General features: G+C 41.1%; 1 protein-coding gene across 3 annotated transcripts in view; it reads left to right on the top strand.

Moving 5' to 3' along the window:
- Nucleotides 1-3,750: 3,750 nt before the first annotated feature.
- The window catches only part of LINGO2 (leucine rich repeat and Ig domain containing 2), a 478,352-nt gene continuing 468,982 nt past the window's right edge, over nt 3,751-13,120 (top strand). Inside the window, exons 1-2 of one of the 3 annotated variants that reach the window (XM_058044149.1) lie at nt 3,753-3,836; nt 6,082-6,138. The gene's annotated coding sequence lies outside the window, so the exon portion shown is untranslated. Of the gene's footprint in view, nt 3,837-6,081; nt 6,139-13,120 lie in introns of all 3 variants that reach the window. The other 2 variants (XM_058044150.1, XM_058044151.1) reach the window with 2 other exon arrangements.

Below are 13,120 nucleotides of genomic sequence, written 5' to 3'. Positions count from 1 at the left end.
TAAATGCATAATCATTCTTGTTTCTATAGGAACTCCTTTTTCAGAGGTAATGACAAAGAAAGTATGGTTCTGATCTTCTTTTTCCTTCCTTTTTCAGGCCTTATGGTGAAATAGAAGTACAACACCCTTTCAAAGTCCCTTTCCAATTAAGAGCTAATGGGCATTTTTGAAAATGCTTTTAGATTGCGTTATGCACATACCTTCTGAGAGGAAAAAACAAGTCTCATCTGCTTCGATTTTTATATGGAGCCCTGACTGAATGGCCAGCAGTACAGCAACATTTGATTTCTTGTTCTGCAGTGCTGTTTTATCTCTTCTGAAAGCTAAATACCTACTAGTGAAAGGAAATGGTAGGCTTCTCAACCTGCACTAAGGTTGGGCATCTTACTGCAAAAGTACATTTTGTGATTCACAAAATATGCACAATACTTTGAAGTGGTCATCACAACTGAGATTTGACTGAAGAGACAGAGGAGTGCTGTTAAAGCTTGCTATTGCTCCATTGTTTAATGAAGTTCCATTTGGTGATCCCTTCTGCTTAAGCTTCAGTCTCAATTTTTTCCATATCTCACCTGTAGCATCTCCTTTCTTCAAGAAAAACTCCAAGGGCCCCAGTGATCACCTGAGCATTTTTCTGTTCCTATTTTTAGTTTGTAGTAATTCAGTCTTTATGCACAGTTATCCAGCTTTGTCTTCCACTTACAGTAGCACACTAAAGGTGGCAGTATTCAGAAGAGATTAATTTATTGTTGACAGTATACTTAGAGTAGATGAACTACTTTATCTTGCTATCTATACACCTTCAGAAAAATTACATTGAACTGGCAAATTTTAAAAACATCTATATGCAATATAAAATTTCTATGGGGTATTAGTGCAATTTCCTCAGAAATAATTGTGCTACTAGCACTCCACAGAAATCATAGAAATGTTTTGCAACTACTGTGCAACAGCTGGGACTCAGTATTAAATAACATATTTGGGTACTCAATTTGAGGCCAGTTCAAGGAACATTGCAATATGTTGTCAGTGCTTTATAAAAATGGGTTAATTCAAAGATGTCAGTCACTTAATTGCTTTTGAATCCAGATAACAGGCTGTTTATTTTATGAAAAATAAAAACAGGTATCATTTTACTGTGTTCTATCAACTTTGCAGGAACTCTCATTTCATTATGGATCATTCCTTCTTATTGTTTCTCCCTGTAATATAATATAAACCAAAGTTCTCCTATGTGGATGTTTAGCATGATTCTGGATTAATAGTACTGCATTTTACTGATGAGTGCATTATACGCATTATAGCATGATCAGATGTTGGACGAACACCAAGATACTGTTCTTTAACTTTATATTTATCAATGGTTAAAGGTAACTAGCTGGCCTTTGGTTCATCTCCCTATTTGGGTGGCTTATGACACAGAAGGGGCCAAGAGGAAACCGAAAGTCTTGGTAAGACTTTAACCCTAAACACTTGGTAAGAAATTAACCCTAAAGCTGACTAAAGAAGCTAAATGGAAAAGCTTCTGCTGTAAAGACAACAATTTTCTTATCTGTGAAGTATGGCTAGCTACCAGGGCTTCTGCTTGGGGATACTGCTTGAAAAAAAAAACAAACAAACAAAAACCCCAAACACTTAACCTTGGACATTGGTGGTAAAAGAATAAATGCTATATTTCACTTATGTAAGTTTCCTTTATTCTAAGTCTTCCACCATATGGGTTATGTATGTTTACATTTACCTCACACCCTCTTATGTTAGCAAAAATCTGTGCAAACTGTGTATGTACATACACTCATACACTTACCAAAATGAAGGGAGAATGCAAAATATTGTACAACTCACAGTTACTATTTGATTCTTTGAAACTTTCATGTCACTGCTCCTACCGGTAAGTAAAATTCCTCAACTACATCAGTTTTTCATCCGTTTTAGAATATGCAGGTTTCTGACGATTGCAGCCTCCAGAAGCTTTCTACAGACAGGGATATGACAGGGATAGGACTTGCTGCCAGTAAAAAAAAAAAAAAACCAAAAACCAAAAAACCAAAAAACAAACAAAAAAAACTCAACAAAAAACCAAAAACCAAACAAAAAAAAACCCCACAACCCAACAACAACAACAACAACAAAAAAAAACCAACAACAAAAACCCAAAAACCAAAAAAATCCCCCCAAACCCCAACAGGTCATCTTAGAATCATGTTAGGGCCTCGTATTGCTGCTCATTGCTGCTCCTGAATTGCTCAATGTAAACCTGACACTCCGTGTCCGCCATTAAAAAATGTGTTAAATCCGACTATTTAAAAGAGTACAAAGAACGCAGAGTGAGGTACGGAGCTCCAAACCCCACGCAGCACTAACTTCGCAAGTGCAGGGAGGAACGGGGCCAGCAACAGCTCTTCCATCAGCTAAACGCAAGCCAAGCAAGCGACGAGGAGGCTGGAGACGCCCTCACACCACCGACTCGGCCAGCGTCCTCTCCGCAGTACGGTCCCGGGGAAGCCTCGGACGCGGCCGCCTGCAGAACACAAGGCCGACGGCGACGATCATCGCTCCGCAGCTGCACCCCCGTCCTGTCGAGCCCGTGCCCGCCGCCAGACCCCCAGCAGCCCTCGCCCGCGGGGCCTCCCTGAGGCGCCGGCGCCCCCTCGCCCTCCGCACAGTGCCCTCCTGTCTCCCGCCGCCTCTTCCGAAGCGTGCCCGGAGCGGCCCCGAGCGGCGCCGTCGGGCGTGCATCGGGACGGTCCCGGTGCGAGCCGCGGGGTCCCGCCGGCCGCAAACCCGTGCCCCCTCACCGCGCCGCCCCTGAAATGGCCGCCCAGCCGCGCGGGACTCCCCTCCTCCGCGACCCCCGCACCCTCCGCTCCCGGGGGAGGCACACCTCCCGAACCGCGGCACCCCGCCGAGCCGGGGTTGCCCCGACCTCCGTGCCGCGGAGCCGCCCTGCTCTCCCCGGAACACGGCGGGGAGGGAGCAAGGGTGGAAGATGGGGGATCAACCGCGCCGCCGCCCGCGTCGGGGAGGCGGGGGCACCGCTTCTTGCGGAGCTGTGGGGGCGCCGCACACGCTCCCTCCTCACGGCGGGGAGGGTTAATAAAGGCCGGCGACCGGCTGCCCGCGGCCGGGGGCGCCTCTCCGCGGCCCAGCAGTCACCGGCATAGGGGTGGCTCGGTCGCTCGCCACTCCGCTAACCGCTCTGCCTCCCCGAGGTGCCGCCGCTGCCTCGGCGGGACTCGCCGGCGTGTGAGCCGCCGCGCGGAAGGAGCCGCTCCGCCTCTGACAGAGACGCGCCCCCTCCTCCCCTCCCCGCCGCCCGCCCGCCCTCACCTCGAGCTGGCGCTGCCTCCCCGCTCTGCCGCCGGCGCCTCGCCCGTTCGCCGCTGCGCCCCGCTGCTGTCCCCCTGGCGCCTGGCCCCGCCGAGGGGCAGGTGGCCAGCCCAGCCCTCTCCCCCGCTGCCTGCTGCGGCTGCTGCGTCTCTCGTCCCCCGCTGCAGGGAAGTCGCAGCGGCGATTGCCAAGCGGGAGGAGAGGACAGGAGAGGAGTGGAGCCGCCGGCGGCTCGGGCAGCGCGCTGCGTCTGGGTCTCCGGGAATGGACTGGGCTTCGTCCTGCGCCTCAGCCTGCCCGTGGAGACGAGGGCGGTGATCGTCCGCCCAGCCCGCCAGGGAGGAGAGGCACCCCGGTTAAATGTCACTGCTCCCCGTCCGCTCCCCGCCGCCACCCCGCGCATCGCTCACCTCGGGAGGGGGCTGTGAAGGTGGCGGCAGAGGCAGCCTCGGCTGCGGCGCGCCCCACTGCCGCTCGCCGTGAGGGAGCGCCCCGGCAGCCGCCAGGTAAGCGACGGGAACCCTCCCGGTGCCGTCGGGGGTGGCGGCCGCGGGGATTCCGCCTGTGAGGGCAGAATAAGTTTCGCGGAGGGGCCTCTGGAAGCGAAGAGGATCGTCGCGTCGCGGGGGTCTGCGCCTCCCGATGCGGGGGCTGCGGGCGGCGAGAGTCGGCGGGACGCGGTGCAGCAGAGCTCTCCACCGCCGCCCGCCCCGGCCGCCTCGTCCCCGGGCCCCCGAGGGCTCTTGGACCAGCGGCGGACGGCGCTGCCCGCCGTGTGAAGGGGGGTGTCGGGCTGCCCCAGTGGCGGGTTGGGGGGGCGGGACGCCGTGCCCAGCATCACACCTTCCCTGGGGAAGAGCTTTCTCCGCCGGGCGGGGAACAGTGCCATGGGAGCAGGAGTTCTCCGGGGGCTCCGAGAGACGTGACACAAACACAATAGTCCTTTGTCACCAGTGAAGAGATGCTTCTACCCCTGTGTCCGCTGCTGTGGTGGATGTGCTCGCTGGAGTACGTGCATCAGTAAAGTGGGTCTAGGGGGGTGATGGTGCTGCTGCACGGTGAAGGCACTGTTTTACCTTCTGCACGGCAAATCCAGAATAGCCCCCCCTTTTAGGGAGCTGCTCGAAGTACATGCAGGTGCTTCTGAACATACCTGGAAGAAAAACAACGGCAAGAAAATCATCCACTGTTTCATCATTGTCCAGTCTCTTGAGTCTAAAATATAATATTTTGCAAGTCCTGTTCTATAGTTGCTGGAGTAAACAGCAGTGCTTTGAATGTTCTTAAGCATTTTCCCATCTAGCATTTCTTGCCAAGCAAAGAACTGCAGTGTGTTTTTATTACATGCTGCTGTTTTAAAATACTGTTATTTCAAAAGATTTTCTCATTACAAAAAAAAAAAAAAAAAAAAAAAAAAAACAAAACCAAATCTCTCACATAAAAAGCAAAACGTTTGAGCACAGAGCACTTAAAAAATAAATCAGATCTGAACTTGCATTGCTTGCCAAGTGCTGGGTGGTGGTGATGGGGGCAGAAAGAAGCACACAGCTTTTCTGTGCCTTTGTCATGAAAATGAGCCATGCAGTCTTTATTTCAGTCAAAACTACAGCACTAGGGGAATGGAAGTGAAAATTAGTTTGCATAGTGTTCATGGAGGTAAGCCATAACCTGTAAAGCCATGAACACAATAATTGTGAAGCCTTACCCCACTTTTTATAGTGACACATCTGGAATCAACAGATCTACAATGTAAAGTATGTGTAAGATTTTACCTCAAACCAATGTATATGGCCTAAGATAATGATCTAGCATTTAATTTACCATTCAGAACTACAACAGCTGCCTCCACAAGGAAAAAAAAAATAAAAGCGCTAGGAGGTAGAATAAAAGGATATGCTTTCCTGAGCTTCTACCTTCCAGTGAAAAGCCTAAAATTAAAAGAGATGGTCTCTATTCCTACTGTATGCAATCAAGGCACCAGTAGTTCCATTAGAGGCTACACCCTTTCCAGGAAGTGTTTCATTGTAGAGTCAGAGCTGCTATGTGGTCTACCTTACTGTATAATGTGCCACACAGAAGAGTGCACTAATATCAATATGATCCTACTCCTACTATATATATATATATATATATATATATATACATATACACACACATGTAAATATCCCAGTCAAAATGGGAAAATGGGATTTGGGATTTGGGATTTTTTCTTCAGATCAGCACTTAAAATGATTGACTCCTCAGCTACTGTACCACCTCCTTATTTTTCTTGAAAAGGAGTGTTTTTGACAGTAGCTAATATATGTGAATCAGAACAGTGATACTATTCATTTTAAGTAAACAGAATATCCCTGAAAAGTGCTTTTACTGCTCTGAATTCCCTCTTCAGAGAGTATGAATAACACCTACATAGATTGAACAACACAAGGTGTGATCAGCTACATAGAAACAGCGTGGTTTGGTACTATAACAGGTATCAGATCTTTTGTTACTGTTCTAGAATCCAGACATTCTGTGAAAGGGCTCTAGGAGGAAATGTTACCCTGCGTAGTAGCAGCAAGAGGTGACAAAATACAAAGTATTAGAGAAGCTTGTCAGCTTAAGGAGCTGTCCGCAACTACTGTGATTAATACTCTGTTGGCATGCTACTGTGAACTAATACAAGGATTTGGGTATCCTGCAGTTAAGAAAAAAGACTAAAGTAACTTGCCCTTTGTAGTTCTGAAGCCGTATCGTTTTTCTCCAACACAGACAGTTAAGGAGGTCTGAAGATTGGAATATCAGTGGCCCTGTGCCGAGTTTAACAATGTAAGTCTATGTTAGTGCCTTTTTCCTGTCTTGTATTAAAGCCATTCAAATAACATAAATATAGGGTGGGTGTGGTTATTGGAGAGGGAGGGTATCGATAAGGATTCTAAGAGGATTCCTGTGGTGATTTTTCTAAGTCATGCTGATATGACTCTTGCTTGTTTTTAGAGGTTATGGTTTTTTGTTTGTATACCTTTTGGCTGTCTAAACCCCAGTGAAAAGAGTGGGGGCAAAAGGATTAAGGAGTTCTAAAGGCTCTGTATATAGCTGTCTGTTGGTTTATTGGCTTGTCCTTTGTGAGAAGGTGAATTTCTTTATAACTGTTGCTGGTAATTAAAAATCCAGATGATGGACAAATTATCAGTTTCAGTAAATCTATATGATATTAGGTATGTATATTGCTGCATTCTCCTATTGCAAAGGAGCTTATTTGGTTACTAGTACTATGACACATTATGCTGAGTGCATTCTAATTCTCTGTGCTTTCTCTTCATTTTTTGTGCAGTTATTAAGGAAATTTAAGAAAATTATATTTCTAAGTAGCCACTGATTGACATGCCTCTGTCATAAGGCTGATTTGGCTAAGGTGTGTCTAATTATGAATCTTTATAAATTATTGCTCATTTCTAATTAGTACAGTGACTACTTTAACTGTTGATCTTCCAAAATGTTTTAATCTCATGTGGTTTTAGCCAGATAATAATTTTTTTCACCTAATTTGAAAGCATAAAATCAAGACTTTTCTTCTTTTCTGGAGAGTGTGGCCTTTCTGTTACTTAGAAAAACATTAAAATAGATAAGATGACTCTGTAAATTATGGAATTGAAATATTTGAAATATATAGACACTGGTCTTCAAGATATGCAATATACCAATCAATGTTTTCTGTGCTGAGATATCAATATTATTCCCATGAGATATGCTGAGCAGAATTCATATTTGAGCTTTTGATTCCTGGGGGACAATTTCATTTCTTAATGATGAAAATCTGTGGAGGAAGGAAGATAAACTGTCATCTGTGTTGTATAATGACATTTTGGTGGCCCATTTTCTGTTGTTAAAATGCAAATCTTGTGATTTTTTTTTTTTTCTATCAAAAACTATTCTATGAAGCAGTAGTTCACGAGATTATTTATAAACATACTGATCAGAGCTGCAATTTGATTACTGTTCTAGATCTCTTATTGCCTAATCTCTTATTGCTTTTGAAACTGGAAGTAGATACTTGTATCAGCAGACTATAGGCAGTCTTGTTCTATATTGATATACTGTTAATGTTTTCAGATTGATTATTGTTGTGAAGGTCCTATTAGGTCAGTGTGGATATTTAGTGAACACCTCTTCTGCGTGGTGAAATTAGTGGACCATTCAACCCATCTTTCAGAACTATTCCTAATTACATGCAAATAGAAATAAGAATGCATTGCAATTAATATTTTATAGAAAGTGGAAATATTTTAAACTGCTTCTTAGTATTGATTTGCACTTCTGCTAATAGTTTTCTCATTCCCTTCATAATAGGCAAGTGTTGCAAGTAAATGCCAAAATTCTACCTGAGTTGGTGTATTTTAAATGGCATAGTCAAAGTAGGTGATTCTTAAAAAGAAATTCAAAAGAATAAATGTTTCTGAGGGAAATGGATATCTTGATTTTCATCTGATGGTCCTATTACATTTCCTAAAAACTAAGAAAACTGAGAAAATTGGGTTTTAGTTGGGCAAATAAAGTGACATAATTTATTAGCTGTCAATCTCAAAACTAAAGTTGCAATGAAAGAAAAAGGAATGGAGTATTTTTCAACTTTTGTCATCATTGGAAATAAAACTATAATGTATTTCAATAGAGTAAACAGAATCATCTTCAGCAGAAATATTTGTTTCTATAAAATATTTCTTTATTGTGCGTTTTGTTTGATTAACTGCAAAATGCCTGTCCTTTGGTCAGATTGAGGAAAAATAAGTATTCTAAAGTCCTATTTCTTTTTTTTTTTAGCTAGTATTTATACAACAGTACTATGATTAATGTTTTATAATTTTTAATAAACATGTTTTATTTCTACTTTTTTTTTTTCAATAAAATTTGCATGGCTTCTTAAAGTCATTATTCTTCAGGTGGACACAGATTCTTTTAAATGGTAGAAAACCCCAAATATGTCCTGTAAAACTATTGGTAAGAAAAATGAACCCTTACTTTTTTAATATTAGAAGTTATAATTTAGAAAACTGCTTTTGTTCTGATATTCATGTTTAATGCCTAGGAGCAACCAGTGGTCACTAGTTAAGTTTATAGGAATTTAATAGCACTCCATACCCCTCACTTCTCCCTGTCCCTCAGCTCCCTTTAAGCCGACCTGTCTTCAGTGCTGAAAATTTATAAGAGCCATGGGGTGGCATTTACTGAGGTAGGCCAAAGACCATCTTTGAGCTGTACAAATGCAGCTCTCCATCTCTAAGGGAAGAGTGGGATTTCACTGGAGTCTGGTGTTTTTCCTGTAACTGAGTTTAATATGGGGAATCATGTCACTAGAGAAACCAAATAGTCTGGTCTTAGAACAGGACAGCTACTTAGATTGTCATCCTCTGTTCACTTTCCAACCTGAAGAACTTTCATCCTATTATTTCCTTCACTTTATCTTGTTTCTGAGAAAACACAAAGTTTTCTTCAAATGGTATTTATTTCTCAGTTGCTGCAATTCATAAAATGCATTTCAACTCATGTTTTGGTGAAGTGTTTATGAAATAGTGGTAGATGCTGGTTGTGAAGAGTTTCATGAGAGAATTTCTTGAGGAAAAGCTCACTTTGGCATCTTCAGGATTCTGTTTCCTTTAATGTAGAAAGGTTTGTCTTCCTCTGTGACAAGTCATCAAGTATCCCATTCACAGCACACATGAGCCTCAGCAATGATATTGTCCCATGTCTGCCCTACACCTTTTGCAGGCCAGCATGTACCAAAGTCAGTTAAAATCATCAAAACTCCACCACATCTGGAATGCATGAGTTCTGCAGGCAGGTAATGTGTTGAGTATACAAAGACTCAACTGTGTTTTATCGTGTTTATAGAGACTGAGATAGCCTCAAGAGAGAGACAAAAAACAGAAACAAACTCCTTGGGAAGAAGAAATTATGCTTCCCTTTAGGCCCTGGAGAATAAAAAGGAGGGAGAAATTTCAAGATTGTGAGATTTTACACCTCTGCAGACCCATAGTTGGTCTAGATGACACCTGTCAGACGTATTAAAGAGGAGATACAGTTTGTGGCTGTTTGTGACAAAATCTCATGTTTCTGAAGTGGAAAGGACTAGGAAAGACTGAAGCTGGAACAGTGGAGTGTGACTGGGAAAGAGAGAGCCAGACAAGCCCGTGGCCTCTCAGCATCAATTTGCCTTGATGTTCTCAGAAGTAACCAACTACACGTATGCTTGAACACTGTGGTTCAATTTTCCTGGCATAGCAGTAATTGTCCTGAAAGAAGAGACTGTGTTGCTATTCCTTTCATAGGTGTTAGAAAGTGTTGAGATTCAGAAAGCCACTCATCTTCAATGGCCCTGTGCGAGTACAAGACTTGCTTTAGATATTCCTCTGAATGCCTCCAGTGCTGTATGTAACTATGAAAACCAGAACAATTATAAAGAAGAAAAGATGAGACTTACCATTCTATTAAATAGGAAGTATTATTTTGACCATTAGTATCCAGAATAGATTTTTGATTTGAAAGTCAGGAAAAATGTAATGTTAATAATGTATGTGGGGAAGAACCATTGTGGAAATGGGTTGTGTTTGTGGCAGCACATGAGGAGGTAGTCTGGAAGAATATGCAGAATTCTACATTAGCCAATGGCTCTATAGGCTTTATAGTATATTTTTTAATTTTTTTTTTTTGTTTCGTTTCTTTTTTGAACTACAGAGTGGGAGTAACCAAATCTATTGAGAAAATAGCTGTCTCATGCCAGCTTTTCACTGTTCTATTCCCAGTGTAAACTGGCGCACATTGCAATGAAAAAGAAGCACTTTGGGCTATAGGCAACGTGGAAACAGATATATTCATTTATTGTAGTGAAAGCCTTCAAAGAGTAAGAGGACCAGTTAAATTTGAGATAAAATTCCTCTGTGCTCACAACATAAACAGACCCTAGTGCAAACAAGAATTCATTCCAATTGGGAATGGATTCAGTTTGCTAGAATAGGTTATAAAGTAGATAAGTAGATTCACATAAGCTTAAACCCCAAGAAATTCTTGTTTCTGTTGTCTCCATAGACAATGAGGAGGAAGTAATTATCTTAGAGTTATTGCAAAGGTAGTGTAAAGATGTATCAAGGTAAAAGGCAGTGGAACAATTGTAGAAATTAAACTGCAGTAAATAATAAGCTTGCAATAGCTTGCTTCCTAGATTTCTAAAGGAAATGCATAGCTGAGGGCCTGAGTGACTTCTGAATCTATAATTTATTTTTAAATGCTATGTCTGATCTGGAGGATAGCCACTTATTAGGAAGAAAAATTATGTCAGGAATTTATGAATAGTAGTCAAACCCCGAGGAAGTAATTCAGAAAAATAGATGAAGTCAACATCTCAAAATATCTAGATGAACATATCAGGAGGATATTATTGCTGCCCACTTTAAGGGGACAAATATACAAATACACTGTAATAACAGTCTTGTCCAGCTTCATTCCTACTGCCAGCATGGCTTAAAGTGAATGTACAGTTGCATTCTTATTATAAAATACTTTTCTTGCTGATAACATTTCTTCAAATTGTTCATATACTGTTTTAAAAAGCTTGATTAAAGGAACAAAATTGCATGGGTGTTCTTAAGAAAAGAAGGAGATTGTAAATAATTTAGTTTTTTTATTCTTTGCAACCAATTCTTCTCTGTTTTTCTCAGACTGTATTCTGAAAATGGAAGTTGTGTTGAGCCATTAGGTCTCTCCTATTCTTTTAGGGATAGAGTTTCCAGAATAGGAGTCATTTGGGGCTTTGAAAAAACTAGTTCTTGTAAGAAACAGATATAATTTCTACTGAGACATAGAAGTAATTAACTAGTGGGCAGTGTTATGCATTGGGGACTGCAAAATAAGTCATCAAATTACTCCTGTCAAACAAATACTGGGGAAAGACAAGTTAAAAAGTCTTACACATGAAAATAAAAAAAATTTAAGAACTCTACAAAAATCTTGCTAAGATTTATTCAGTAATTATTTTGTACTTTTCCTTTGTGAACAATTTTTGCGGTTTTGAAAACAGCCAAAGGTAAAAAAAGAAAAAAAAATCACTGTGATGTATAAGAAAAAACCCTGCATGTACTTAAAGATTAACATGCTAAAGCTTCAAAATGGAAAAAGTAGAGATATGATAAAGTTATATAATAATAAATATTCTAGTTTCTATGATTTTTTCCCCATTAGACAAACAAAAAATGTGATGGGTAAAGAAATTTGAATTACTATCTATTTAAAAATTAATAGTCCATTAACCAGACAGTATTGAAGTAAGAATATCAGGATTTTTTTCCTAAAACCATAAAGGTATTATAGCCAGGCAAAATCTTTTAAACAGCACTAGAAGAACAAAGCACAAGTAAAAAAAAATTAATAAGATTGCTCTGAATATCATAAAAAAATCTTTTGCACTATGCCATGTTGCTCAATTGCTTCCCCAGATTTGGGAGATTTATCTTTTCCTGTGGGGCTTTAGCTGTTGGCTGAAGCTACTTACATTGCTCAGAAGGAGGGGTACTAAAGAGTAGGAACCATCAATTTAATTGTTGCACCATTGGTTACTGCACCACTAAGCAACCTGATTTACATGGCTGTTTGACCAGTACATGCTACTCTTCATAGCCTTGCTTAAAAACAGCTCAATTTGCTGTGTGGGTAGACAGTAGCCTTCAAATACTTACATCAACACCTTGGTATAATCGTGCAGTGTGTTATAGCAATATACCATGTTGATATTAGATTGTACAACAACCAAATCTGAGTTTTTACTTCTGTTTAATATTGCTTGATCTTACTTAAAATCTTTTTATAAGTGTTTTTTTTTTTTTTTGTTTGTTTGTTTTCTCTTTAATTTGAATGTACATCAGGTGAGAGTTGCAGAGAAGAGATTATGGTTAGATTTAACAGCTAGGAGGTTCAAACAACTAACTTCTCATTCTATTACGCTAACAGTACTGAATATTTGGTGCATCTAAAGATAATGGCTTTTTTCACTGTCGCCTTTTATAGAGCAATGAAGCTATTGCTTGGTCTGCAGTTTAGAGACAGTTGTTTAGCTAGAAAATGGAGTTACTGGAAGTAAGGAAATGCTTCATATAGAAGAATCAATCTTCATCATTTTAGATGTTCTGTATGAGTAATGTATGTTACGTCCATGGCTGCTGGAATTTACATTTAAATATGTAATCAAGGTCACCATGTAATCAAGTTTTATTTTATTCACATTCTAGCACAGTATTATTGATAAATTGAAGAATACTAAAAGAGTGTCTGTAATGTATTGAGAGCTTAAATTTCTGTTTTAATTCCATCCATATGGTGCTTTTGTTGGTACTAGTAGTATTTTATATGCTTTCTGGACATATGAAAAAAGCACTGTGCAAGGATGATAGAGAAGAAGACATGCGGAAAACTGGTGCAATTTTTAAACTCTCTACGTTTGATTGAAAGAGATATCATTATTGCTGTCTTCAAGTACTTTCACTCTGGACATCTTCTTGGATCAGCACAGAAGTAAAAAAGGAGAGCAATGAGATACTGAAAGCCAACATAGCTAGAAGTTCCTGAAACTTCTTCAAATGTGGTGTCAGACATGCAAAGTCAGTTTGGGCTACATAACACATATGCTTTCTTCAGCAGCTGTCAAAATAGAACATGTTCTGCTGTAATATTTTATTTGAAGGCAATATGATCATATTTCTGATTTGAAATTGGGAATAACTGGGAAATTAGGTAATGGCTTTGGGGCTATGACAAGTTACCAGTA

This window comes from Melospiza georgiana, chromosome Z (assembly GCF_028018845.1).
Source record: "Melospiza georgiana isolate bMelGeo1 chromosome Z, bMelGeo1.pri, whole genome shotgun sequence".
NCBI classification, from domain to species: Eukaryota; Metazoa; Chordata; class Aves; order Passeriformes; family Passerellidae; genus Melospiza; species Melospiza georgiana.
Note: the sequence above shows the minus strand (reverse complement) of the source record. Positions and strands in the feature narration are given on the sequence as shown.